The sequence below is a fragment of the Arvicanthis niloticus genome, chromosome 8 (assembly GCF_011762505.2).
Source record: "Arvicanthis niloticus isolate mArvNil1 chromosome 8, mArvNil1.pat.X, whole genome shotgun sequence".
Classification (NCBI taxonomy): domain Eukaryota; kingdom Metazoa; phylum Chordata; class Mammalia; order Rodentia; family Muridae; genus Arvicanthis; species Arvicanthis niloticus.
In genome coordinates this window covers 28,050,929-28,078,685 of record NC_047665.1, presented here as the reverse complement: position 1 = coordinate 28,078,685, position 27,757 = coordinate 28,050,929, and the positions used below count along the sequence as shown (strand labels likewise).

General features: G+C 42.8%; 1 long non-coding RNA gene across 1 annotated transcript; it reads right to left on the bottom strand.

Moving 5' to 3' along the window:
- Window positions 1–100: 100 nt before the first annotated feature.
- On the bottom strand, window positions 101–27,757 carry LOC143443313 (uncharacterized). Its single transcript, XR_013112169.1, has 4 exons — window positions 27,621–27,757; window positions 22,162–22,333; window positions 21,704–21,852; window positions 101–1,743 (listed from the first exon to the last, which is right to left on the bottom strand). It is a non-coding gene; the product is annotated as an uncharacterized LOC143443313 (long non-coding RNA).

Genomic DNA, 27,757 nt, shown 5'->3' with positions numbered 1-27,757 from the left:
AGACCTCCATTGCAATTGCCATCACTGGCTAAAGAATTCAGAGAGGAGACAATGTAAGGAATTTGGAAAGAGCTTTTATTACACAGCTAAAACACTCAAGGAAAAGTGTGGGTATTTTCACAGTGAGTCAAATGTACCAGCTTCTGGCAGCTTATCAATGAGCAAATTTTAATGGAATATTGATGAATTAAGTTGGACTGCAGGACAGAGATTCTGAAATTAGGGAGAGTGTGTTCCATACTGTTGGACTAGGGTTTACTCTCCCTTTCTGTCCTTAAGTAATAGGGTTTTCAGATGCACCAAGACATCAGGTGCATGATGGGAACAGCCGGCACTATTGGCATGTCATTATAATGAAGCAAAGGACAGCTAGCTGACATGTCAGAGGCCATGTGAATCTCATTTGGTTCTAGTGAGGCATCATCATCATCCTGGGCTGGGACCTGCTGAAATTGCTCAGCCATCTTGTTCATCTTTGGTTGTCTAGCCTGCCTCAGGCACACTGACAGTTGTTTCTGTTTGTTTTCCTTCTTCTGGGGACTCCACACCACAGATATAACACGAGTTACTTCCATGATGTGCAGATTCTGGAGTCCCCCTTTCCTTTCTTCCAGCATTTAAAGACTTTTTGCGTGCCCGGCATGAGTTTGGGTGACTCCTCTATGTCCTCTACTGTCTAATGTTGGAGCTGTTCCTCCATGCACACATGAATCACCTTACTGCAGTCTTTTCCACTTTTTTTTTTTTTTTTTTTTTTTTTTTTTTTTGCTTCTTCTAAGATCGTTGTGTTCCATCCAGAATCTATGGCACTCATCTTGGCTGCTATTATACAATCTCCTGTCTCAGCTTCCCAGGTGCTGAGGTTAAAATTCTATAAATCCTGCTTATGATTTTTGATTTGTCTTTGTCCTTCAGCTGTTTGGTTTTGATGTATGTAATAATTTTTATCTTGTTTGGGGCTTTTTGAGATTCCTAGATATGTCAATTTGTATCTCCCATCATGTTAGAGAAGTTATTAGTCAGGAGCTCTTTGAATATCTTGTCTGTCTCAGTACAATGTCCTTACCCTTTCTTTGTGCATGCAGTGATGATGAGATCCTATCCCCGGCGGTGGTGGCACACACCTTTAATCCCAGCACTTGGGAGGCAGAGGCAGGCGGATTTCTGAGTTCGAGGCCAGCCTGGTCTACAGAGTGAGTTCCAGGATAGCCAGGGCTATACAGAGAAACTCTGTCTCGAAAAAACCAAAACAAACAAACAACAAAACAAAAAAGAGATCCCATCCCCAGTTCATGTAGCTGCTGTACATTTTTATGTCATTTTGATGTCTTTTTTTCTAGATTAGCTAATTTCTACTGCTCTGCTCTCAAGTTTATTGATACAATCCTTTCTTTTCTCAATTTGCTGGGGTGCCTGCATTGTGCCCTTTTAATGTTGAGATGTTCTCCTTTCTAAATTCTCCTTTTTTTTTTTTTGGCTTTTAAGTTTAACATGCCCACTTGCATGGTAGGCAGGAAGACGACAATGGCTGCTTCTTCATGCCTAATCCTATTGCTTGATTTTTTTGCCTCACAGATTTGTCCTCTTGTACTTGACTCTTCAAGTTTTCCTGCCTGCATTGGGACTCCCTTTCCTGCACTGCCCAAAGCACAGGGCAGTTGTGTACAGTGTCAGACCGAAGACATGACTTGGATCCCCAGCTGAATTATGATTTCTCTTTCTTCTTCAGTTGTGATGAATGACCTGCATCATGTAAAAATAGTGGATTCACTGATGGAAAACTCACAGGTCCCATCTAGCCAATGTCACACTCTAAACATCTTTAGGGTTTTATGGGAGAGAAAGTTAACACTCACTTCATTTCCTTCAAGATCTTAAGCCCAATTATTACAGAAAATAGTCTTCATAAATCTAATGACATGCTGTGCTGTGATGTCATAGGATGCCAGATGGAATTCATGTATTAAAGCATCGTTATCAGTCATAGGCCAAGAGGACAAATAACTCATTTATGTGATTCATGTAAAATGACTTATCTGCTATTCATCTGCCACAGGCATCTGTTTCATGGAGGGGTTGGCAACACAGGCAAGGTTGGCATATTGGCAACATTCATTTATTCATTCATCAATCATGTCCCCAGAAATTGTTTATTGATCATGCCTTGGGTGCCAGGCACTAGCAGAGGACACTGGAGTGAAGCTGAGGCTTTGTAGTGGTTCACTGTGTAGCTCTGGGGTGATGAGTTGGCTGTGGACCTCAGGCTTCTGCTCCTCTTGCTATACAGAGTGAGGACAAAATATTTCCACTAGTGTCAGTCCCAGGAAGCCACACAATGACCATCTTGTATTGTGGGTCCATAGGTTTGCTATGCAACATTAGCAAGAGTTCAATAACGATGAACTTCAATAAGTCATGCCCAGGATCACCAATGAGCCACCATTGTTTACAGGTATTGTCTACAGAGTACACTGTTTTTGTTATTTTACTGACATGAAATTGAAGGCCAGAGTCCATGTAGATTTCACAGTGTCTTAGAGCTAGTGATTCTGTCATCTGGGAGCTCAAATTTATGACCACGGTGATTTCTCTATTAATTATTCTTATGAATGAACAGAGTTAATAAGAATTTTAATGAACATGAGATGTTTCTGTGAGGCAATCTTTTTTTTTTAAGTTAGGAAATGTAAATGTTTTATCAAAATTCTAATCACTTAGTATTTTAATGCTAACAAAACTAATCTATGTAAAATTGAATTTGGGTAAATGAATGGAATATTGTATTTGGCTTTTTTAGAGAACAGAACTGATAGAAAGACCCTATCTTACAAATGGTATTCATTAGATTGGCAGATACAATGCACACTGGGTAGTTCAAGATGGCTGCATGTGCACTGAGAGGCAGTTAGTGGGCTCTTGGCTTCTCACTTCTTCTTACGGAAGCAGCACTACTTTAGCTAAATTCTAATTTGTGTACCTTAGTATTTACTAAGCAAAATTATTAGTAAATTCATTATAGCATCAATTTTACTACTTCAAGTTTCTGGAGAAACATCACCACCTCCATTCAGAGAGAGTTATAACTATAACACATACATATCCTTACTAGCTTTTACCACAGTTCATCTGAGCATAGCTAATCTTTTTACTTATCAAAGCTCTTCAAATGATGTTGTCTCTATCTTCGTGGTCCCCAGAGAATACAGCAGGAGGGATTTCACCCCAAAGATCAGTTAATATGCAGAGAAAGGAGCTTACAGAGTTAGTATGTGACCCACTCTGACCTTCAATGGCACTTTTTCACTTCTTAAAGTGAACTCTTTAATTTTGTTCTCGGTAACAAAAGGTTTGGTCAGACAGATTCCTGAAAAATCTGTCATTATGGCTGTGACATTTGTCCCAAGAGTAACTAGCCCATCCCAGGTGAAGTGAAGCAATAGAGACTGCTGCCTAGATGCCTAATGTTGAAATAGAATGTCTGGGTGTTTCAAGTGGAGTTTCATCATGTGTCAGTTAACTCCTCACCCTTTAGTATTCCCAAGCACTGACAAATGCCTACATGACATATAACAGTGAATGATATGGCTTTTCTGAGACCTTGTCAGGAGTCTGCCATGCCAGAAACAGTCTCATTTATGTTTTCCCACAATGTTATATTTTTTAATAACAGTAAATTTACAAGTTATATTTGAGTGTTGTTGACTGCTGTTTGCCTAATTGTCCCAATTTCCCTTGATAGATGGCCTCTGGCAAACATTATTATTATTATTATTATTATTATTATTATTATTATTATTATTAATTTAGGTACTAATGTGGAGGTTTGAATAAAAATTGACATCATAGGCTCATATATGTAAAAGCTTAGTCTCTAGAGAGTGGAACTGTTTGAACACATTAAAAGGATTAGGAGTTATGGCCTTCTTGAATAGTGTGTCACACAGGTGGATTTTGAGGTTTCAAAAGTCCAAACCAACACCACTCTCTCTCTCTCTCTCTCTCTCCCTCTCTCTCTCTCTCTCTCTCTCTCTCCCTCTCCCTCTCTCCCTCTCCCTCTCCCTCTCCCTCTCCCTCTCCCTCTCCCTCTCCCTCTCCCTCTCCCTCTCCCTCTCTCCCTCTCCCTCTCCCTCTCCCTCTCCCTCTCTCCCTCTCCCTCTCCCTCTCCCTCTCCCTCTCCCTCTCCCTCTCTCCCTCTCCCTCTCCCTCTCCCTCTCCCTCTCCCTCTCCCTCTCCCTCTCCCTCTCCCTCTCCCTCTCCCTCTCCCTCTCCCTCTCCCCCTCCCCCTCCCCCTCCCTCTCTCCCTCTCCCCCTCCCCCTCCCCCTCCCTCTCCCCCTCCCTCTCTCCCTCTCCCTCTCCCCCTCCCCCTCCCCCCTCCCCCTCCCCCTCCCCCTCCCCCCCCTCCCCCTCCCCCTCCCCCTCCCCCTCTCCCTCCCTCTCTTTTTCTCTGCCTCTGGATCAGGATATAGGTATCAGCTACTTCTCCAGCACCTGCATGCAACCATGCTTCATGACATAATGTTAATGAACTGAACCTCTGAAATTGTAAATGCTTGTTTAATGCTCAGATCACACATCGAAGTTATGTGTATCTATAGATGCCACAGAATGAGTACAGGCTACAAAGAATTTAAGAAGTCTCAGAGTTTAAAGAAAGCACTGAAGAAGTAGAACGAAGGGCTGGAGCAGATGCCTGGAAGCCCTGAGGCTGCAGATAAGATATAAGATAAGTGAGCTCCTAGGAAGGGTGTCAGAGAGCATACAGACAGACCTGTGTTGTAATATGAGACAATCTGCAGAAGCACAGGACTGGTTTGAACTGGATAAAAAGGCTGAGAGACAGCAGGATGGGCCAAGGGCAAGTCCTGTGCCCTCTGTCAGGCAGTGGGGACCATGCTGAGCTGTAGCCAGAGAAAGGGGCAGTCTGCTTCTTTCTTTTGCTCTCTCTGTTTTCCCATTGCAGCAATCCAGGTAGGGGGGTGCCTGACTACTGCCTGGACAACCAGAAAAGGGACTTCACACCAATCAGAAGTACTAGGGAGATGTGAGGGAAAGACAGTGACATTAAGAAGACAGAGCCAACAGTCACTTGAGAGTTCCCTAGTCTCTTAGGGACATCCCTTCAAGTTACCCAGATCCTTGACTGTGCCATAGAAAAGAGGTTCAAGATGAACCAAAGTGAGTCAAAGTTAATGGATTAAATATTTAGACAGGAAGTTACATAGGGAAAGGACAGTACACAGTCGCAGAGCAGGAGAGTGGGCTCCTTGAAGGAGCCATGCTTATGTGTCTCCCCCTATAATCCTGTGTGTTCCCGAGTTACCAGCAAAACTACAACATGACAGAAACCTTGATATTTAAGTAAAGTTCTAAAGAGCAATTCAAAATATGTGAGCTGGTTCACTTACTCTTTACCATAAGAATTTCCTTTTGTAAATGACATCAAGGTGGTCGTGTGAAGTACATTGTATAGATTCAGGGACCAGAGAGGAAAGCTAATATGATAAAACTCTGGCCACAGTCGTTCTGGCCCTAAGTAAGTATATTTCATTTTTTATTTTAAACATCTTTGTATGAAGCATCATTAGGAAAACACATGTTCTGGGAAGCCTTAGCTTACCCTGTTGTGTTGAATTTCCTTGACTCTCAATCAGTGGAAAAGATAAGCAGACGCCAAGGTGAGGAAATTCCTCCCCTTCTTCTGTCTTGAAAGTAGAAAAAAACAGTATATGTCTAATGCAGGAGTTTTGAAGTTGAGCGACTACAGAGTTCTCATCAGAAAGCATGGGGACCATGAGGAAGTGGAACCAAAATTTAAAGTCCTAAAGGACAAAACAAAGGCACACTTACATGAAGAAAAACTAAGAATTTGTGTTCAATAGATCTACTTCAGAGAAAAGCTATCCAGGTCCTTAAGGCCAGAGGCTAATGACCTGGAGAAAAGCCTGAACTTCAGAGAAAAAGAAACAAGAATAAACCTTTGAGTTCTCCCATCTTCTGATGATTGGAAGCATGGATTATAAGATCCTGACGGCACTGCGCTGCCTGATGGAATGTTCTACCTCTAAAGAAGTAATGCACAAAAATCAAATAGGACTTTTGGAAACTCTAATGGAAATGACAAAATTATGCCACTGAGGTTGGTGTGGTTAAGTCTTGTCATCAGAACATTACAGTGAGGGATGGTGGTCTTCTAAGACTTGGGCCTATTAGAGGTCCTTGGGTCATCCTGGGTGTGCCCTTATGGCGACTGTGAGATAAAGTTCCTCTTTCCCTCTTTTCTTCTCCCTCTCTCTTATTCCACCCACCCCACCTTTCTTTGCTTCCTGATATAAGATATGGGCACTCATTCAACATACTCCACCTGCCCTGACACATCACCCTTGCAGAGGCCCAACTCAATGTGGCTGTCTGATTTTGACGTTTTAAATATAGAGTTTTATGTAGCCCAGGCTGGCTTCAATTTTGCTATATAGCTAAGGCTGGCCTTGAACTCTATCCTTCTCTCTCCAACTCCTAAGTGCTGATATTAAAGATGTGTGTGAAACTTGGAAACTTTCCTAGCCTTAAAAAGCGAAACCTCAGACCAAATTTTTATCCATTTCATTAAAAAATTGAAAATCTCATAGAAGCTTTTGTTGGTATTCTGAGTATTAATTGCCGAAGAATACAGTGTCTTCTAGTTGAGAGTGTTCAGCAGGGTGGCACAGCCTCCAAATGAGAGGGTCTTTATTTTTATAACTGGAGTCTGCTGCTATTGATGCCATAACTTTCTTCTTGATTCAACAGATGGCTATTACTTTCTATAGGTAGAAAATGAAGTGCCAACTCATTCCACTTAGAAATCAAGAGAAGCACATTTTAGAAAACTAGCAGAAAAAAAGTTCTCCCCACTTATTAAACTCATCTTCTAAGAAAGCACTCAACAGATATGTGGGGAACATTGGTTAGAAAGGAACAAAATCAGTATCTGGATGAGTGACCCTTAAAGCAACAAACAGAATAGTCACTCGTTGGGACTTATGATGCCTGTGAACTGAGAGGCCGAGAGCCTCTCATGTTCATTAAAATTCTTATTAACTCTGTTCATTCATAAGAATAATTAATAGAGAAATCACCGTGGTCATAAATTTGAGCTCCCAGATGACAGAGTCACTAGCTCTAAGACACTGTGAAATCTACATGGACTCTGGGCTTCAATTTCATGTCAGTAAAATAACAAAAACAGTGTACTCTGTAGACAATACCTGTAAACAATGGTGGCTCATTGGTGATCCTGGGCATGACTTATTGAAGTTCATCGTTATTGAACTCTTGCTAATGTTGCATAGCAAACCTATGGACCCACAATACAAGATGGTCATTGTGTGGCTTCCTGGGACTGACACTAGTGGAAATATTTTGTCCTTACTCTGTATAGCAAGAGGAGCAGAAGCCTGAGGTTCACAGCCAACTCATCATCCAGAGCTACACAGTGAACCACTACAAAGCCTCAGCTTCACTCCAGTGTCCTCTGCTAGTGCCTGGCACCCAAGGCATGATCAATAAACAATTTCTGGGGACACGATTGATGAATGAATAAATGAATGTTGCCAAAATACCAATACACTCTTAATACTACTGAGATGTACACTTAAAAATGTTCACAAGGGTGGTGGGCTCCCAGCTCCTGGGAGGTAGAGGCAGGCAGATCTCTGTGATTTGGAGGTCAGCCTGGTCTACAAAGCAAGTCCAGGACAACCAGCGCTATTACATAGACAAACCCTGTCACCCTGTCTTGACTGACAAACAAAAATAAAACAAAAAAACAAAAGTTTGCACACACTCACACAAACCACACACACACACACACACACACACACACACACACACACAGAGAGAGAGAGAGAGAGAGAGAGAGAGAGAGAGAGACAGCTTCAATATTCATTGTGCATAACTGCCTTTTTTTTTTTTTTTTTTTTTTTAAATATCTCCACCTAGGAATATCAGATCATCTTAGACTCTGGCTTTGGAGGTGGGGTGCTTTTCTATCACTACATCTTTTCAGTATGTTAAATTTAGCATTAACATCCCTGTTGGTTGTCAACTTGATTGGATCAAGAATTAAGTGAGAGACAAACCATTTGACAGGTCCCTAAAGGTATTTTAAGAGAAGATTATCCAACCGGGGAAGACCCACCCTACAGTAGAAATCACTTTCCCACGGTGGGAGGCAGGAGATGGGGTAGGTCCTAGGTAAAACTGTTGCTTCTTTACCTGTTCTCTTTCTTCCCCTTATGGTGAGTAAGGTGTATCTACTCCAGTGCAGATGCCCTCCTCCACCTCTGTAGAATCCAGCTTCTCCTGTTCTACTGAAAACCAGGGACTCTACAGGGTTCCTCCTGGCCTTCATCACTAGATGGGACTTATGAGGCACGTAGACCTTTGACTCTGAACCCATGTTATTTCTGATTGGTAAATAACGATGCTAAGAGCCAATAGTTGGGCAGAAGAGACATAGATGGGGTTTAGGTTTTATGGGCTTGACTGAGGTCAGAGGAGAACCATGAGGAAGACGAAGGTGACTAGAGCAGAGAGAAGCTGCCATGGGTTAGGTGTGTTCAAGAGGATATAGTCCTGAGGGCTGGTCAATTGAAGTTAAGAGTAGCCCAGATGAAACAGAGTGAGTAATAACTCAGGGTTAATTATTAATATTAATATTGTAATAGCACAGAGGGCAGATATCTACCCAGCTCTTGTGCTGTTTAAGGCTTATTGCAAACATAATGTCTCTGTGTGTCTTTTATCTGAGAACTAAATGGTCAAAGGCATGGTAGAAACCCCAGGTCAGGATTAAAATTTTCTACAAGACCTCATAGCCACAACTAGCACATCTTCTAAAAGCAATTACCACAATTTTTTTTTCAAAAAACAGATTAAAATTATTACACAAAATTAAATTACATTAGAATTCTTTTTTTGTTTTTTTTTGTTGTTGTTGTTTGTTTGTTTGTTTTGGCTTTGGTTTTTTCGAGACAGGGTTTCTCTGTGTAGCCCTGGCTGTCCTGGAACTCACTCTGTAGACCAGGCTGGCCTCGAACTCAGAAATCTGCCTGCCTCTGCCTCCCAAGTGCTGGGATTAAAGGTGTGTGCCACCACTGCCTGGCTACATTAGAATTCCTAATCATGTATTCTTCTGTTGAAACTCAGACCTAATCAAACATTTCCCGGCGTTCTCTCCACAAGTTCATTGTAGCCCTAAAGCCATAATTCTTTTGTCGTTGACTAACAGCGTTTAAGCAAGCCAGTCTGTGGAAGCAAGGTTTTTTCCCTATGCTTAGCTGGCAATTTGTATTTACCAAGAAACAGATCAGCATCTATCTTATTACATCTTATTTTTGAAGGCTTGTTCAGCTAAATTGGCTAATCATCCATTCTCTACTCTTATAATAGAATTATTTACTCTCTATTCATAACCCTGTCTTTTCATGGTGCACACCAAAGCCACATCCCTAGGTCATAAGATCCAGGAACCAAGACCCAACCTGGAATAAATGTTTTCTTTGATCATTAACTTGTCCCAAGCCTATTTTTTTCTTCCAAGTACAATTATGTGCTTGTAACGCATCAAGGCTCACTGTCCTCCTTTTGTAACGAACCTATGCAGCCCTCACTACAAGGGGCACATTCTATTCTTAATTCTAACTTTATTATAACTTAAGCCATCTCCTTAAACGTTTTACCAATTACCCTAACTTCCTAAAACTATTTAAGTCTTTTTGTTTGTTTGTTTGTTTGTTTGTTTGTTTGTTTGTTTTTCGAGACAGGGTTTCTCTGTGTAGTCCTGGCTGTCCTGGAACTCACTCTGTAGACCAGGCTGCCCTCAAACTCAGAAATCTGCCTGCCTCTGCCTCCCAAGTGCTGGGATTAAAGGCGTGTACCACCACTGCCGGCCTCCTAAAACTATTTAAATCAAACCAGGAATCCTGTAAAAATAATTAATTCATTTAAACAATATTAGTTTCTGAAAGTTCATCTTCCTATTGATCTGCAGAAAAATTGCTCAATGTGGTGGGCTGTCTCCCAAGAAACTCATTAGCCCACTGCTGTGCCTCCTGAATGGCATCTGCCATCCTGTGCTCTTATTAGAAACATGAATCTGCCAGGTGAGCAAGATGACTCTGGGGTGACAGCTATGGGAAAAAACCCCAATGCTGGTGAACTTAAGAAATATTCTAATTACGGCTGTCTTTGCTTTGTAAGTGACATGCCCAAGCCACTAGACTTGCACTATCTTTACCTCTGCTTAAATTGTGCAAAGTATAATCTGGGGCAAGGGCCTAGAAGAGATTTAAGGATGGCAGTGTATGTGGATATGAATGAGTCATAGCTTCTGTTTGAGCCTGACTCATCTTCAGGCACTGGCCACAGCTGGCCATATGCTTTTTTAGTAGAGTTATTTCTGTATTAATTTCCAGGTGTGCGGAGTGATTTCTCACTGGGAAGGCATATTATTTCTGTAACAGTGGTAGCCTGAGGCACTGGAGTTACAAGTGTCGATTTTTCTGGAAGGAGGATTTCTCAAAGGACTGATCACTTGGGCCATTCAAGTGAGCTGCAGAAAGCCAGGACTAGGTCAGTGAAGTGTGGAATGGTCATGAAAACACCAGGCCTTCAGAAAACTTCCAGTCTTGAAAAGCAATGGAGCCAAAGTAGACACTCATGTAATAACTGAGCTCCTACTATGGGTTAGTTCCTAGAGAACAGATGTCTAATATATAGATACAACATATATAATACTATATATACATTTAATACCACTTACATACATATGTGTGTGTGCATTTGTGTGTGTGTGCGTGTTTGTGTGTGTGCGTTTGTGTGTGTGTGTATGTGTAATAACTGTCTGTTCCTGTTGTCTGTAACAAAGGGCTTTGCTCTGTATTTATTGTATAGAACAGGGAACATGGTATGGGAAAGGAATGAGGATTTTTTTTTCAAAGTCCTTAACAGATTTTATCAGGGAAAAGAATACTTTACTCACCCCAGATGACCCAGAATAGTGCTCAGAACCTCTTCCTATATGCACATGTTGTTTCCAACATTAATAGGATATTTGTATTTTTCTTTTTGTTTTGGTTTTTTAAGGTGCTTAAAACCCCAACACACACACACAAACGCACACACACAAACACGCACACACACACAGTTACTTACTTCTGGGTCAGAGTCATTACTTTAAAATTAAAGCTATGCACATGGGAAATCCAAAGGTGTTGTAAGGGTGGGTACATTGTTTCCTTAAAGGCAGGTTAAATGTAAACAGGCTGATTATACATAATCGAGTACAAGTTTTAAATGATCTCAGGCATATTATCAACTTGGTTTCAAGGTCTGGCAAAAGTCTTGTTTCTGAAAGCAAGAGGCCTTTTCTGAAAAAGCTACATTGTATATCCCTATAAAAAATTTGGTAAACACGCTTTAATACCTACGGGGGCTTCTGAATCTGACATCCAGGGGATCTCGAGGGACAGTCTTTTACTAAGAGTTCTTGAGGCACAGGTTAAAAGTTGGGGACAAGGAACTTTGGTGTATCGGAAGTCTGAGTAGACAGAACTGAGTCCTAATTAATGCCTGAGGGGAAGAGACACTGGATCCATGAGAACAAACAGGAGCCCACCAGCCTTCAAACTATCCTTCCTGAACACTGAAGAAAGGCAGTCTGGGATCTGACAACCTCTTCTTTGTACCTACACCCATTCCTGCCCGCATTCTTAGTTGGCAGTGGGCTCTAAACTCAGTTCCACGATTTGGGGTACTTACTTTTGACTTGCTGTGCTGCTTCAACAGACTTGAAGCCAAGATGAAAATCCCCACACTCTTCATCAGAAAAGCACAACAGAGTCACCTCCCCTCCCCCAACCCTCCGGAAACCAATGGTCAGAAGTCACGAAGTCCTTCTGCTGCCACCTGGTGACGTCACATAGCAACTACATGTGTAGGGGAAAGTTTTAACATCAGGAAATAAAGTCTGCAACTGTCTTCCAAGGCGCTAGTTTTATTAAAATTAAAAATCATTAGCATCATAAAAACTTAAAATATCTGCCTTTTAATGAATTTGTCTTTACTTTCAAACCTCTAAAAACTATATAATGGCAGATAGGGCAAGAAGAGGGGAAGGTCTAAATGGGAATTTGGATGGGTGCGAAGGGCAGAGGAGGGATAACTAATACTAAAGATATTTGAAAAAGCCATGTGGAAGCCTAGCATTCGGTAAGCATTCTAAATATTTAACTGTATATGTCCCTATACTTACAAGTTTAATTGGTGTTACCTTACACAGAGGATAATAATGCTTCTCTTGAGGGCCACAGATTTCCGAAGCAGGTGTGAGACAGTACCTATGGAACTGATCAAGAAGGAAGTGTCCTGAGCACCTCCAGAGCATAGCAGGTGTCTGCTGGAGTCTGCGCTGGATTAATCTCGGAGCCCACTGCATCAATACCAGGCTGCAACAATGGGTGCTTAGTAAACTCTTAGGACTGTGTTGAGGACAGGGCTGACACACTGTATGGTCTCTTTTAGGGGTGCCATAGTTGGTTTGGGTTTTGATTGAACTTTTTGGTGAGATCTTTCCCTGCTACTCTTCCAAATTAAATGTAGCAGTGTCTGAAGCCTGTATCTTGCAGACTGTGGAAGGTACAGGAAGTAGCTCTCAGAGAACCACACACTGTCAGGATGTTGCTGTCTGCTTGTCTCCACCTTTCCTTCTGTACCACAGATGGTAAGTTCTAGAAACTGCTACAATTAAGGTGAAGGAAATGGCTGCAGCTCTTAGGGACAAATGTCTGAACAAAAGTTCTGAAAAAAAAAAGAACCAACTAAAGAGAGATGGGAGAGAGAGAGAGAGAGACTAAACATTTTTTCTCTTTCTTTCTTTCCTCCTTTCTTTCTTTCTTTCTTTCTTTCTTTCTTTCTTTCTTTCTTTCTTTCTTTCTTTCTTTCGAGACAGGGTTTCTCTGTGTAGCCCTGGCTGTCCTGGAACTCACTCTGTAGACCAGGCTGGCCTTGAACTCAGAAATCTGCCTGCCTCTGCCTCCCGAGTGTTGGGATTAAAGACGTGCACCACCACTGCCCGGCCTTATTTATTTTTTCATACAATATATTTTGATTATATTCTTTTCCCTCCCCTGACTTCTCCCATATCCTTCCCACCTTGCTACCCATATAACCTCATGATCTTTTCTTTTTCATATAGAAAAAAAGGCAGAAAAAAACCCAACAAAAATGAAGATTAAAAACAGACAAACAACCCCCCCCCCCCAAAAAAAAAACCCAGTAAGAAAAAAATACCAAACAAAACAAAAAGCACAAATAACAACCATGGAGTCTATTTTGTGTTGGCCAGCTATTTCTGGGCTTGAGACCTGCCCTGGTATATGATTGATATACCCGGTGATGCTCCATTGGAGAAAACTGATTTTTCCTTATTCAGCAGTTACAATTGCAAATAACTTCTTGGGTAGGGGTGGGACTTTGTGTGTCTACTTCCCTTTTCTCAGTGCTGGCATTTTATCTGGTTCAAACCTGTGCAGGTTTTGGCATGTTGCCACAATCTCTGTTCCTTCATGTGTGCATCAATGCTATTGTATCTGGAAGATAAAGTTCTCCTCTTCTCTTGATCACTGGCTTTCCACCTGTGGGTCCTGACCCCCTTGGAAGCTGCCTATCAGATATCCTGCATATCAGATATTTATGTTACTATCTATAAGTGTAGCAAAGTTACAGTTATGGAGTAGGGACAAAATAATTTTATCCTCAGGGGTTATCACATCATAAGGAACTATATTAAAACGTTGCAGCATTATGACAGTTGAGAACCACTGTATTAGACCCTTGAACCTTGAAAGGAAGAGTTTAATAAAGACATCCCATTTGGGACTGAGTGCTCCAAGGTGCCTCATTGCCCATTGTGCATTTGTGGATCTCTGTTAATTACCATTATCTGATAAGGATTGAATGATGCTCTGATCTCTGAGGCTTTTGTTTGGCATCCCGAGTTTTTCATTTTGAGTTTTATGACAGACAGTTTGGTTTTGCTTTAGTGACTTTCTTTGTTCAATGCTACTTTCAGGTCTTGACTTGTTTCCACTTTCTCATTCAACTGTGTTTTAATGGTTTTCATTGAGACTATTCATATCATCTTTAAGGTCTTTGCACATTCTTCTAATTATTATTTTGAAGGCTCTTGGGGTCTGTTGCAACAGGGTTACTGGCTTCTGGAGAAGCCATCTCCTCTGGGTTGTTCATGTTTGTGTTCTTCAGCTGCCACCTGGAGTTGCCATGTGATAAGCATTTCTTGGGATAGATTAGTTTTCTTTGCTGGATGGATGACTGTTCTGTTCTTTGGGTTCCCACTCTGGGTCCTAGCCAAGCGTGGCAGCTGTGGAGTCCCTGTTGCTGTTCTGCAGATTGGTGGGAGTCACAAAGGAATGGGCTAGAAGGAAAGGCTGAGAGGGGTAGCAGGGAATAACTAGGGGGACCCTGGGTCCATACCAAGAGACTGAGTCCTACCTGTGTCCCAGTCCTGTGTGGCAGCTGCGAGTCTCTGGTAGACTAGAGTCTCTACTCTCTACAGAGTCACAAAGGACTATAAGCAAAGGCTGAAGAAGACCACCAGGAAAAACTAGGGGAAGTTTGTGAGTTAAATTTTGTTTTATTAAGCAAGTAGCTACCTGTTAGAGGATTTTCAAGTGTCAAGTCCAAAGGAGCCCTGGAGGCTGAAGACGTCGGGAATTTAAATTTAAGGTGGGCTTCTGGCAGATTTTTTTTCTGACCCAGGGGATTTACTTCTGTCTTGGCTTTAATAGTTCTTCCAACTGTTTAACTGAGGTTCACCCTCATTATTTACTTTCCTGAGAGTCTGTGATTAGTGTTCACCTCATTAAATACAATTTCACAGGGACATCCAGTGTAGTGTTTGACCCAATGTTTGGATACTGTAGGCCAGTCAAGTTGACACATAAAATTAACCACCCAGCAAGGTACCAGGGAAGCACCTAGGGGCTCTATCTTCATAGCTGTCATCGAAATGTGGACTTCCTGTTAGACAGGAGCAGGTCATCCATACATGGAGCCTGTGCTCTCTTCCTGCACCCAGCAACTGGGAGGCCTCTTTGGTTCATAGCCCACATCTTTGTTTTGTTATCACTAGTTGCAAACTATTCTCCATTAGTTTCCGCTCAGTGACATTTCTGCAAATATATTCATGTTTAAATAGAAATATACTTATTTGATAGAAATAAATTAAATAAAATTGTAGAGGATTTTTTTTAAAAAAAAATTTTCCTATGTGGTGGTTTGAAGGTGCTTGACCTAGGGAGTGGCACTATTAGGAGGCGTGGCCTTTTTGGAGTAGATGTGTGCTTGTGAGAGGAAGCATGCCATCGTAGGGGTGGGTTTTGAGACACTCCTGCTAGCTTTCTAGCCAGTCTTCTCCTGTTTGCCTTCAGAACAAGACATAGAGCTCTCAGCTCCTTCAGTGCCATGTCTGCCTGGATGTGGCCACATTTCCTGCCTTGATTATAGCAGACTGAACTTTGGAACTTGTAAGCCAGCCCCAATTAACTGCTGTCCTTTATAACAGTTGCCTTAGTGATGGTGTTTCTTTACAACAATGGCAACACTAAGACACATATTTTCACAGTGTAAAGATATTTATAGAGTTGAAGATGTTCAGTTTGGGAATTCCAAGAAAATGACTTCAGGAGTATATAATAATAGTAATTAAAATCCAGCTCTGTTTTCTGTCCAGTGCTAACTTTAGGTCAGATAGTAAAAGAGGAAGTTCACATAAGCAACCACACACCTACATTTATGTAGCAGCACAGTACCTCCCTGTACTGTACGCCTTTGTTAATGTGTTTTACTGGACAGTGACTCTTTAACAAGGGGAACTGCCATTAAGTGTTTGTAATTAATAAGAAAGAGATATTCCTGCCATTTTTGCTGTTGTTTAAATTTGAGTGTATAGGATTCAGGATATTAAGACTCCACAAGAACCCCAGACTTAACAGGTCCCAAACTGAGCTCACCTTCTACCCCAACTCATCTTTGTTCCAAATCCTACATGTTTAGTCATCAAGGTATAAGTCTTTTGATGGCCTTAGGAAGTCCCATTTCTCCTATTTCCCATAGCAGGCTGTAGTTCCTAGAAGAAACCACATTTATACTGAAGGTTCTGCAAACTAACTGGCCAGGAAGTCATAATTATAAGAAGATGGAAAGTTGCATATGGAGCCAAATATCTTCATCTCTCTTAATGGTCGTTTGCCACCACTGACCTATGTATCAGACTTAACATCTTTGTGATGGAAAGTAAAACTTTTGGGATATATTGTAAATTTAGCAGACCATTAGCTTCCACCAAACCCAAGCTAAGAACGCCACAAGATGGCACCTGGAACCTACAGAAGAAATCCTTGCTGCTTGGAACCACACCTACCTGATGTCCCCACCACAGCATTTGTTACACACATTGACGTGTGACTTTCTTTTGTTCTAGGTCTATAAATGTTTAAGTTTCTTCCTTAGTGGAGCATACCATCCAGGGCAACTTGAACCAGGGTGCACATGCTATAGCCAACTTTGGCTCAGGATAAACCATTTCTTATTCCCTTTGGAAGAAGAGCTATGTTTTTCACTGATACCATGTTTAGCATCAAATCCCAGGGTTCCTCCTTCAGTAGTTTTTGCCACTTGCCCAAGTTTCTCATCACTCATGCTGGGAGTTCACAGTAACTCTTAATGAGGTCTTTCTACCTCCCAGCCAACTCTGATTCTGCCAGGAGATCCTCGAGAAATGTATATTTCATTATTTTACTTCCTGTCATCAACCTCTTAATGGTCCCTCACGCTGCGGTGTGGCCCAGAAGGTGGCTGGTTCTTGTCTACTCCTCTTAATCTTGACCCCATTCGCATTGGCCCTTTGCTGTAGTCATACCATCAACCTGTTCTTTATAAAGCCACAGAGCTCTTACTTCCCCTCACTTAGCTGGTTTCTGTGTAGCCAAATGTTTCTTAGTCTGCAATCACCAGCTCCTCCTCCTTATTCTTCAGAACCTGTGTTCTCTCCAACCCCTGTGTGGCTGTGGATGTGTCAGCTGTAGGCTCTGCTCTCCACTGGCCCAGGAAGAAGGGCATGGCTCTTCCTAGGTTCCTGGGTCCTTCAGAGGTGGGCCCTTCAGAGGTGCTCATTGTGGAGGGGATCTGGCCTTTTGAATGAATTAATGTCATTTTTCTCAAGGCAATGGCCATCTTGAGAATTTTGCCCCTCTTCCTACTTCTACCCACTACCCAGCCATTATTCTGACACATAAAGCCTTCTACTGTGTTCCTTGTTTTACGTCTCAAGAGACTCACTGGAAGCTAAGCATCTTCTGGCACCACCAGCATGAATTTCTAGATATGTAGGCCCAAGTGAACCTCTTTTCCTTATAGATTACCCATTCACAAGTTCTCAGAGTACTTGGAAATTGGCGTAAAACAGTCAGATTCTATATTTAGAATATAAAAACCCCTCAATTAACCCACCTTTCACCCTCTATAACAAAGCTTCTGGAAGATTCTCAACCACTTATCTTGAGAGAGAGCTCCTCTCCTTTGTTCCCTAGGGCAGAAGATACATTGGAGCAAATACTACTGCCTTCCTCTACTTGGGTCACATCACACAGTCCAAGTATGTCAATAGCCTGAGGCTAGATGCCTGGCAGTGTCTTTGTCTCATGACTGTCATGTGATAGACACCTGCTACCTCCCTTCAGTGAAAGTAAACTGAGGGCCCGGAAAGCACTGTATAGAAATCAGAGAGAGAAAATATTTTTAGGACTCAAATAAAAAAAAAAATTCAATGAAAACCTTAAAATCTATAAAACTTCTGTACATCAAACAACAGAAATAGAATGAATTTCCCCCCTGTTGAAGGCTCTTAATATAGCTGGATGCTCTGAGCAGGCTAGGAACATCACCCTTGGGACATTGTCAAGAGGCCTCTGGAGCTGCCTTATGATTGCTGGAGTGTGGCCTCTTTCCTTTTGCTGCTGTACCAACATTTAATATGCATGTTTCTTTGGTTCATTGTTAAGGAAATACTTGTTGAGGTCTTGCTACTTGGCAGCCACTGGGTTGAGCACTAGCGGGCACACCACAGTTACATTCTAAAGGACATCCATCTGGGAGTGGGGGTGTACTAATGAGAAGTGATTTGAGGAGAGATGTGTGTGTTGGATATTGAGAACATCTGCAGGGCTCCTGATCTACACAGGATCAGAGAACTTTTGTTTATTTAGGTATACCCTTGACAGAAAAATCGACATTTTCCAGATGAAGAGGAAGGATGTATGCGAGGTATGTGTGTAGTATGTATGTAGTATGTGTAGTATATGTGTTTGAAGTATGTGTGTGTATGTGTATGTATAGTATGTGTGTGTAGTGTATGTGCACAAGTCTGTTGGGTGCACTATTCCATGATTCTTGGTCTTATTCCCTTGAGATTGGGTCTTCCAATGTAGAGCCCAGTATTTTGACTGGTTTGCTAAAACAGATGTCTCTGTCTTCCAACCCTCACTACTCTCCTTATAGGCTTGTTTGTGTGGCCAAACCCAGACCTTTAAAAAACAAAAACAAAACCAACTCTTTGGGGTGGTGGTGGGGGGGGGGGGAGCCATGGGACAGGGAGAGGGCTGGGAGATGGGAAGTGGGAGGAGGGGAGTGTGGGGGAGCCTACTAGAGCAAGGATGAGGCATGAATTGGAAGGAGTAGGATTGCTCCCCTGCTGCCTTGGGCCTGCATGCTCTGGTACACAAGCCCTGTGCCCCAACCTCTGTATAACCTGGAGGAGTTCATGAAGCCCCCACCCGCATCCCGTAGCCAGGTTAAACTTCCTCTCATAAGTCACATAAGGGCAGCACCTGGAGTTCCTCCTTATGCAAATGAAGCATCCACAGCACCCTCACTCTGAAAGCCCCTTACCCATTCCCCAAAGGTATAAGTAGCCTTCTGTCACTTGACTAAGTGAGCTATCTCACTGAAGCCTCTCCTAAGAGCTTGTTCACATTATACTCGCAGCCACCTGAGACCTCTTCTGCTCCTTGCAGCTCCTGCCTGCTTTCCTTCTCAGGATTTGCTGGTCTCAATTTTAGGTGATTGCATCAGGATGGGTAGAGAAGTAGAGCAAAAACCGCACAACCCGCCCCCTCTCCCCCCTCCCCCCCCCCCAGGATCCAAACTCAGTTCCTCATGTTTGCACAGTAAGATCTCTTTCTCGATGAGTCCCAAGAAACAATTTTCTGAGCCTGCTTGGGTATCTGTGTAGTGGGATAGACACCTCTTCCCCTTCCTTCCTTCTTTCCTTCCTTCCTTCCTTCCTTCCTTCCTTCCTTCCTTCCTTCCTTCCTTCCCACCATGGCAGCTCCTCTGCTCTAATTCTGCAGTTCAGGAGTTGCTGGAATTCTGGAGAGTTCTTCCTTGAGCACTACAAGTAACTAGCATTGTGAGTAGTTGGTATGGCCACAGGTGACTCCTGTTCAAGGAGGCATAAGTCTCCAGAGTGCTTTGAATTGCCAGTGAATGTCCCTTTGTGGAGCTCAGAACAGTAGGATGTGAGACTCAAGGTATGAATTCCGTGTCTCTTGCCTTATGGCAGAAGTTCCATCACAGGGAGGGAGAAGGGTAGAGCCTTCAGCAGGGAGGTGCAGAGAGAGGAGAGAGAGATATGAAGAAATGGTCACATACATTCTTATTCTTTGTGTCTCTAAGTCTCAAGCACATCTCTGTTTGTCTCATGGCTCGAGAGCCAGCCTTTCGTGTATCAGTTTGTTCTCTGCTCTATAATGAAATGCCACAGGCTGCATGACTTAGAAAGGGAGAGCTTCATTTAACTTTGGATTTTGGAGGTAGTGGCAATGATGGTGGAGAGGGCTTTCCTGGCTGTGTCACAGCATGGTGGATGACATCATGGCAGGGAGCACATGGGAAGAAGGGATCATGTGTAAGACAGGAGGCCAGAGATGGGTCCTAAGAGAGCTATGATAATCCCAAAAGCAAAATGCCCAATGACCCAACATCCTCCTATCACACCCCAGCTCCCAGATCTCCACCTTGGGTATTGGGAGTCCAGCAAATGAGCCACCAGGGGAACAAACCACAACCCAACCATAACAGATTGCATAGTTAATGACAGTATTTTCTAATACTTTCTGAAATCATTCTATGAGTAATTTATGATGAATACTAACTTCCTAAGAAAGAGCCCAAGCTATTCTATGTGGGTTTTTCATCATTTGTATATCTAAATATATGTGGTGGTAACCACAGCACCCTAATCTCTGGCCATCTCCTGGAACCAAGAGTCCACAAACACCAGAAGGTACACATTCTTGCTCATAAAACTGTTCCACATGGGGGAGGCTGGCATTAAGGGCTAGTTGGCATTGCCACTCTGCACACTTGGTGTCCAGATAGATTTACAAATTTGAAATGTCAGACTGTGTTGAAAATATGAAGATTGGCAGTGGCAGCAGTAAGTATGGATGCCAGGTTTCCTGCAGCCATCAGAGGCTGGCAGTCACCATGCATAGACAACTGTGCCTCTTATACCATGTCCTGACTGCCACCAGGCTGCCTCTGACTTCTCTTACTTCTTGAGCTTTGTCACCTTTAATATCAGACTACCCCTTGCCTGGGATCATCATATCTCCTCAACCAGATGAGAGCTGTTTCCTTCAGCATCTCCTCTGTAGCCCAACTCTGTTGGTGTTTTCCTGGTACTCCCTGGAGTCTGTTCTGCCCTGTTATGACCATGCTGGAAACCTGAATGTGGCTCTGAGCTGCAAAGAGATGCAAGCTAAGTGACTACATATGTGCCAACCAGATTAACACTGATTTTTAAGTGAATTCTACCCGAGTTTTAGAATAGTAGAGACCCAGTGTGATCTGGCACATGGGATGTTAATATAATCCATAAAACTCAAAAAGCAAAAAAATAGCTCAAAGAAAGAAACATCTAAAGATGCCATCTCAGTGGGAATCATGTGACCACACAGGATGGAGTCTGGGGATGCTGGGGACAAGTCCTAATGTAATAGTCATAAGATCCTGTGGTCTGGGAAAACTTAGACTAGTATCAGTCTTTGTTCTGATATCCCCCAGGCATCTCTGTGAACATCTGTCCCAGCACCAGAGCTCAGCTGTGTCCCAGCAAGAGTAAAGTACAGCAGAGAAATTGTCCTCACTTTTCTGTGACAGAAGTGAAGGTCAACACCCATGTGACTCTATTGTTCTTCAACTTTGCTCTCCTACTCCAAACCACACAGGGCCACTAAAAGGGCCAGAGGAACAGCTTTTCTTTTTCTTTTTGGTCCGCTCCACCCCCATACCCCCTCATCCCCCTCCCTCACTCCAGGCTCCTCCTGTAAGTACACTTTAGCTTGTCTTCAGACACCCATAAGAGGGCATCAGATCTCATTACAGATGGCTGTAGGTCACCACGTGGATGCTAGGATTTGAACTCATGACCTCCGAAGGAGCAGTCAATGCTCATCTCATCAGCCCCACGCCTGAATTTTAAAGTGCCGAATTCAGCATGCATTCCGTGGTTAGATTTGCCCATATGGATTGTTACCATGGATGCTTTTGTTAGCTCTTATGAAAACACAAACGGTTTCTTACTGCTTGGAAGGGTTCTCAGAGAAAAAGCCTTAAGTTGACAAGATAAGGGATGGCGGCTCAGTTGGGCCAGCGGCACTCTCTCATTTCCTGATGGAAAGCACACATTCCTTCCTCTCTGACTTCGGGTCTTTCATTAGTCCACATTTGTCCTACAAAAAATTTGAAGGAGAGATCAGAGACAAATATTTTTGATGACAGCCTTTAAACAGAGCCAATTCAATTTTGGGAGAGAAAGGAGCCCTGGGAAGAGAGGGAGCTGGAATGTGGAGGGGAGGGGACAGCTGGAGGGAACAGGAAGGAGATGAAATGAATGAAAGATTGGTTCTGGGATATGAGAAATCTGTATCACGTGCCAGGAAAGAAGTCAACAAAACGTACTCCTCGGGTCTCTGCAGAAGCCAAGGAGGGCGGTACAGGTCTACTGCTTCCTTTGTACAGGACATGTACCGCATCCTCACCTCGGAGTCTGCAGCCTGGATCTGGAGATGGACTGGTCTCCATTTGGGTCAGGCCATAGCAAGCCGGTTCATTTTGTAGTAGTCAAATTAGAATCAATGTCTGAGTGACAAAGCCCCTTCTGGCTTCTTGGAAAAGTGGCAGTGTTCCAAGCAAGCCTTGGTAGACCTGATCCTTGACAGGGAAGGAAAAGGGTGTATTTCAAAATAAATCATTAACACATTGTCATGATAAGATTGTAATTGAGAAGAGATAGAGGGTAGAGCAACCAGAGGTGAGATGTTTCACCATTGGGAACTATAAAAAAAACCCCAAGGATGCTGGGAAGTTGCTCTTTCTAACCCATAATCTAATAACTCCCTGGGTTTATGTGTCAAGATCATCAGGTTACTAGACGGACCCCTCAGGCTCCAAGAAAATGGAGACTTTGTGGCTTTACTGCCCCTCCCCAAACCTTAGAGACCAGTAGTCTTCACTTCCAACCCTAGTGGGTTGTATAAACAACTAATGGGTGTGTATAAACAACACCAGAGTAGTGAAGGACATCATAGAAGGAATTGGGTGATACTTGGGACCCCGAATCTTTGGACCAATAGCTAACACAATTCACTGGATCTATATGGAGGGTGCTGTGATCCCCAGGACAAAATCCATGTTTATTATCCCAATATTTATTGGTTTTTGGGTATAAGCCCTTTAGCAAATTTAGTTATTTGGTCATTAGTTCCTAAAGAATCAAATTTTGTAGGAGTAAAAGTCCTTCAGGGCTGGGGGCCTACCCTTGGCTGGGTCTTCTCTGGACTGTAGCCTATTGATTGTGGGGGTTGAGAATATTGAGGGGGGGAGGCAAAAGTTGGTTTTGTTAGTGTAAAGGTTGCTTAGTATGAATAGAATTTAATCTCTTTGATTCTTAGTTATACTGAGGCCAGAGGCAAATGGCTTTAGAGGAATTACCAGCTTTGGTTTAACAGCAGGGGTGGGGTAGATGGGAGGTGGAGGATGGAGGGTGGAGGATGATTAGATAAAGGATTTATTGCTATTGTTCCCTTCTCTGGCCAGGCGGCCAGAAGCTTCTCTGGTTAGGCTGCTTAACTCTTGTGAACCAGAGAGGATGGAAAGGAAAAGAGTTAAAATCTTTTACACAGGCAAATATGCATAGACACATATACATTCATACACACATTTACATTTTCATTTACATTCTCATTTACACACTAAAGCAATCACATTTTTGTTGGGCCCAACCACCTGTCTCATACAACTCCACAAGTATTCATGCATGCTTACATACATCCTACCTACCTACATATAAACAGACATGTACATTTGGATGGATGGATGGATGGATGGATGGATGGATGGATGGGGCTGAGCTCCCCAAGCCACCATAACATGCCACGCCATGCCACATCACATCACACCACACCACACCACACCACACCACACCACACCACCTTTCTTCCTTTACTCTGGCCTTTTTATAGACAAAAATTCTTAGAAAATTACCTCATCAATAAAATGTTACACAAAATGGGAGTTATAGAAGGATATTGATATTAATTTCAAAGCAGTGTTTCATTCTATAAGCTCATTATAAGTTCAAAGAAACAATTTCTCATGGCCTTGCTTTAACACAGTGCACACCTGTGGCTTTATCCTTGGACATGAATTCTTTTCCTTGAACACAAATTTGTCCCAAGCCTATTTCTCTTTTTAGTGTAATCATGAAAGCTCATTGTATTTATTGTGCAGCCTTTATTTACTATTACTTGGAGTGGGCACATTCTATTCTTGATTCTAACTTTATTGTATCTTTCTAGCAAAACAGCTAAAAGCATCTCTTAAAACTTTTTCCTAAGATTATTTGAATCAAATCAGGAATTTTATAAAATCATGAATTTATCTAAACAGCATTAATTAAGTTCATCTTTATGTTGATCTGTAGGAAATCTGCTCAATGGGGTGGGCTAAAGCCTAGGGATTATTATATTAATTTAATAATGACAGGAAATGCATATCAGCTGCAAGAAGCAATCTTGAGATGAAGTCTCTTTGGCACCTTGCCTCTCAGAGCTCACCCATTATAGACCATGCCAAAAAAAAAAAAAAAAAAAAAAAAAAAAAAACCTAACTAAACAAACAAAAAAAAGCGGGTCACCTCCAGGAAGGCCACCTGCTAGCCTTAGCCTATCCTAGATGGCTTCTGTCACTCTAAAGCCTGCTTTGCAGTGTAGGAATTTAAAAATGAAGACAAGGCCCTCTGAGCATCTGGGTGACTTGGGGCTTGGTGTGATATACTGCACCTAGGCAGGACCTTCCCACGGCTGCTATGTCCTTCTGTTCTCTGCAGTTGGAAAGTGAGGCTGGATGGAGACAGAAGTCAGTATCAGCCAACATATGTTGGGAAGAGTTAGTTTGGAGATGGTGCATGGAGCAAGGGTATCAAAGGCAAGAAGAGAGAGGACTGCTCTGAACTGCCAGTAGGATTGGAAGGCATCAGACTGAGAACTGTCTGGATGTCTCAGGGTGAGTCACCTGTAACTTCTTTGTTCATAGCCAAATATTTCTGGTCCTTTGCTTGGTGAGACTATCATTATAAGAACCTGTTTGGTGCCTAAATCTCACCCAAGCGAAGAGTTCCTCTTGTCGGATAGGCACTACCAGGCCTGTCTCAGGCTCTCAGATGGCTCTTGGTACCCATCAATTCCCTGTAGTGAGCCTTGGATTATTTATGTGATTTCTGCTCATGTGGCCACAGCTGCTGTCTCCTTTTGCATGCCGGTTCTGTTCTGTCTGCTTATGTTTTTGTTATGATCATTTTCTTTGTAGGGGTGTGCTTTCTGCTCTAGGATAGGATTCTTCCCCAGCCTCCCAATGAGGCTTGAAAGATGATGAGGTTCCTCAGGGTGGCTGGTGATCTGGGGATGAGAACTGGCACATGTTTTACCTTGCCCCTAGCTTGGGTAAGAAGATGGTTCTCGACTTCCTTTTCTCTTTTCTTTTTCTTTCCTTTTCCTTTCTCTTATTTTTCTTCTTCTTTCTTTAAATGTTGAAAGTGGGCTGGGGGTGGGATTGAAAGGTATAGAAAACTTATGAAAAATATAGGAAGTTTTTATGACCCCTAGACCTGAGCAAAAGAATGCAGGCTAGCCGGTTCACTAGTTCCACCAAGAAAGCAGAACTAAATGTGAGATTTTAGGTCTTCACTGCCCTGGGATACATTCTACATTCTGGGGAGGGGTACATTACTCCTGAGTCAGAGGACACTTGCTGGATTAACATTCAGGAGAGGAAGGAAGAGGCTGATTAACATTCCTCAGACCTCAGGGAAGAGAACCCACCTGCGGGTGGGGAAGGCCCAAAGCCCAAAGCACAGATGGTTGGGCAAGGTAACATTCTTTCGAAAAATGAGTGTGCAAGATGTTTCCACATGACTCTGGCTGATTTATGGGTTGGGACTTTTTTGAGACTTTCCACTGTTTTTATGTTTCCTTAGTTACCCCCTCACCGCCCCCTCCCCATTTGTGGGTTCCCCTATAGAAGACCACCCCTAACCAGACTGTCTTGTCAATTCTTCTGCTCCTGCGTGAGTTATGAGTTGACCATCAGCCTGTTGATCCCGAAATATACCTCTTGCTGATTGCATCTAGATTAGTGTCTTGTGAATTATTGGGTGGTGGTGACATCCCAAGACTTGAGTAAGGGACTCCTCTCTCAGGGAATCTTTCAGGACATGTGGCTCAGTGACACAATACTTGACAAACTTATGTGAGGCTGTGGGTTTACATTCTCAGCACTGCAAAAGCAACAGCAGGGTAAATTCAAGTCATATTTATAGTTCTTTTTCACTTACAAAAAACAAAACAAAATCCCCCAAAACCTCAATGTTATGGAGTCACAATAGTTTCTGTGTTAATTCTCTCTCTCTCTTCCCTTCCTTTCTTCCTTTCTCTCTCTCTCTCTCCCTCCCTCCTTCCCTTCCTCCCTTCCTTCCTTCCTTCCTTCCTTCCTTCCTTCCTTCCTTCCTTCCTCTCTCTCTCCCCCTCTTTCTTTCTTTCTTTCTTTCTTTCTTTCTTTCTTTCTTTCTTTCTTTCTCTCTCTTTCTCTTCCTTTTTTCAGTGCTAGGAATTGAGCTCAGGTCCTCACATATGACAGGTAAATGCTTTGCCAATGAACTGCACTTGCAGCCCATGACTCGATATTTTAACTCCATGACGTTGGGGAAGATGTGAGGAAAGCAACACTCTTCAAGTTTGGCTGCACTTGTGCCTCCCTGAGGAGAAGCAGTAGGCTTCAGTGGAAGAGCCCCTCAAGGAGGCACAAGCTTATCCAGAGATCAGGGCATCAGACTGTGGACATGCACCTTGGTTCTGGATATTGTAGGAAGGAACAGGCAAGGCAAGGCTGGTGGGCTCCAAACAGGCCAGTTCAAACAGCTTTAGAATTTAATGGCATGGGGCCTGTCCCTGGTTGACTGGTACCTGGCTCTGAGTTGATTAGAGCAGGAGAATTGAGTTCCTCTATAATATGACCTCCAGGTAAGTAAGGGAGGTGGTTGGGAGTGTGGCCTCTTCAGCTACTCAGGAAAGCCAAGCTACTTGCTAGGGCCTCAAAACTGCACAACGACAGTATTTGAAAGATGGCATTCTGCTGACATTCAATAAACTGCACACATTTGCAGTCTACAGTTTGATGATGTTGACACATGCAGAAACCTGACAACAGCAAGATAGTGATAGTAGCCATCACCTTGCAAGGGTTTCTCATGCCCCTTAGAGATCTTTCCTGACCATGGAGCCATGAATCCTCTCTATAAATGGGGCAGCACAGGGTATTCCCTCTTTTGTCTGATTTCCACTCAGCTTTGTGATCTGAGAATTGCCCATGATGTTGCACGTGCCAGTGGCATTTGGTTGCTGGCTAACTGTCACCATGTGAATGCCACTCACTGTTGGTCAGTCCATGTGCTGAAAACGCTTGGATTATCCACAGTGTAGGCTGTTTCCATAGAGCTGCTGTGAGCCTCACAAACAGTTATGCACTTGACTTTCAATGTGTGTGTGTGCAGATACCTTGTTTTCTTTTGGATACCTGTACCTAGAAGTTCAATGGCTGAGATCTATAGTATAGCCAGCCCCATGTATGCACTGCAGATCGGTACCAAGAACCCTCCCTGGATATGAAAAATCCATGGTTGCTCAAGCCAAACATATAAAAAGAGGAGGTATTTATATAGACTCTATGCATGGACTCCTGTGGACTTTAAATCATCTCTTGATAACGTATGATACTAAAGACAAGATGAATGCTAAATAGTCAAACTGCTTTGCTGAGGGAGCAATGACTAGGAGGAAGTCTATGCAAGTTCAATACAGATGCTGTCTTAGTCAGGGTTTCTATTCCTGCACAAAACATCATAACCAAGAAGCAAGTTGGAGAGGAAAAGATTCATTCAGCTTACACTTCCACACTGCTGTTCATCAACCAAAGGAAGTCAGGACTGGAATTCACACAGGGCAGCAACCTGGAGGCAGGAGCTAATGCACAGACCATGGAGGAGTGCTGCTTACTGGCTTGCTTCCCCTGGCTTGTTCAGCT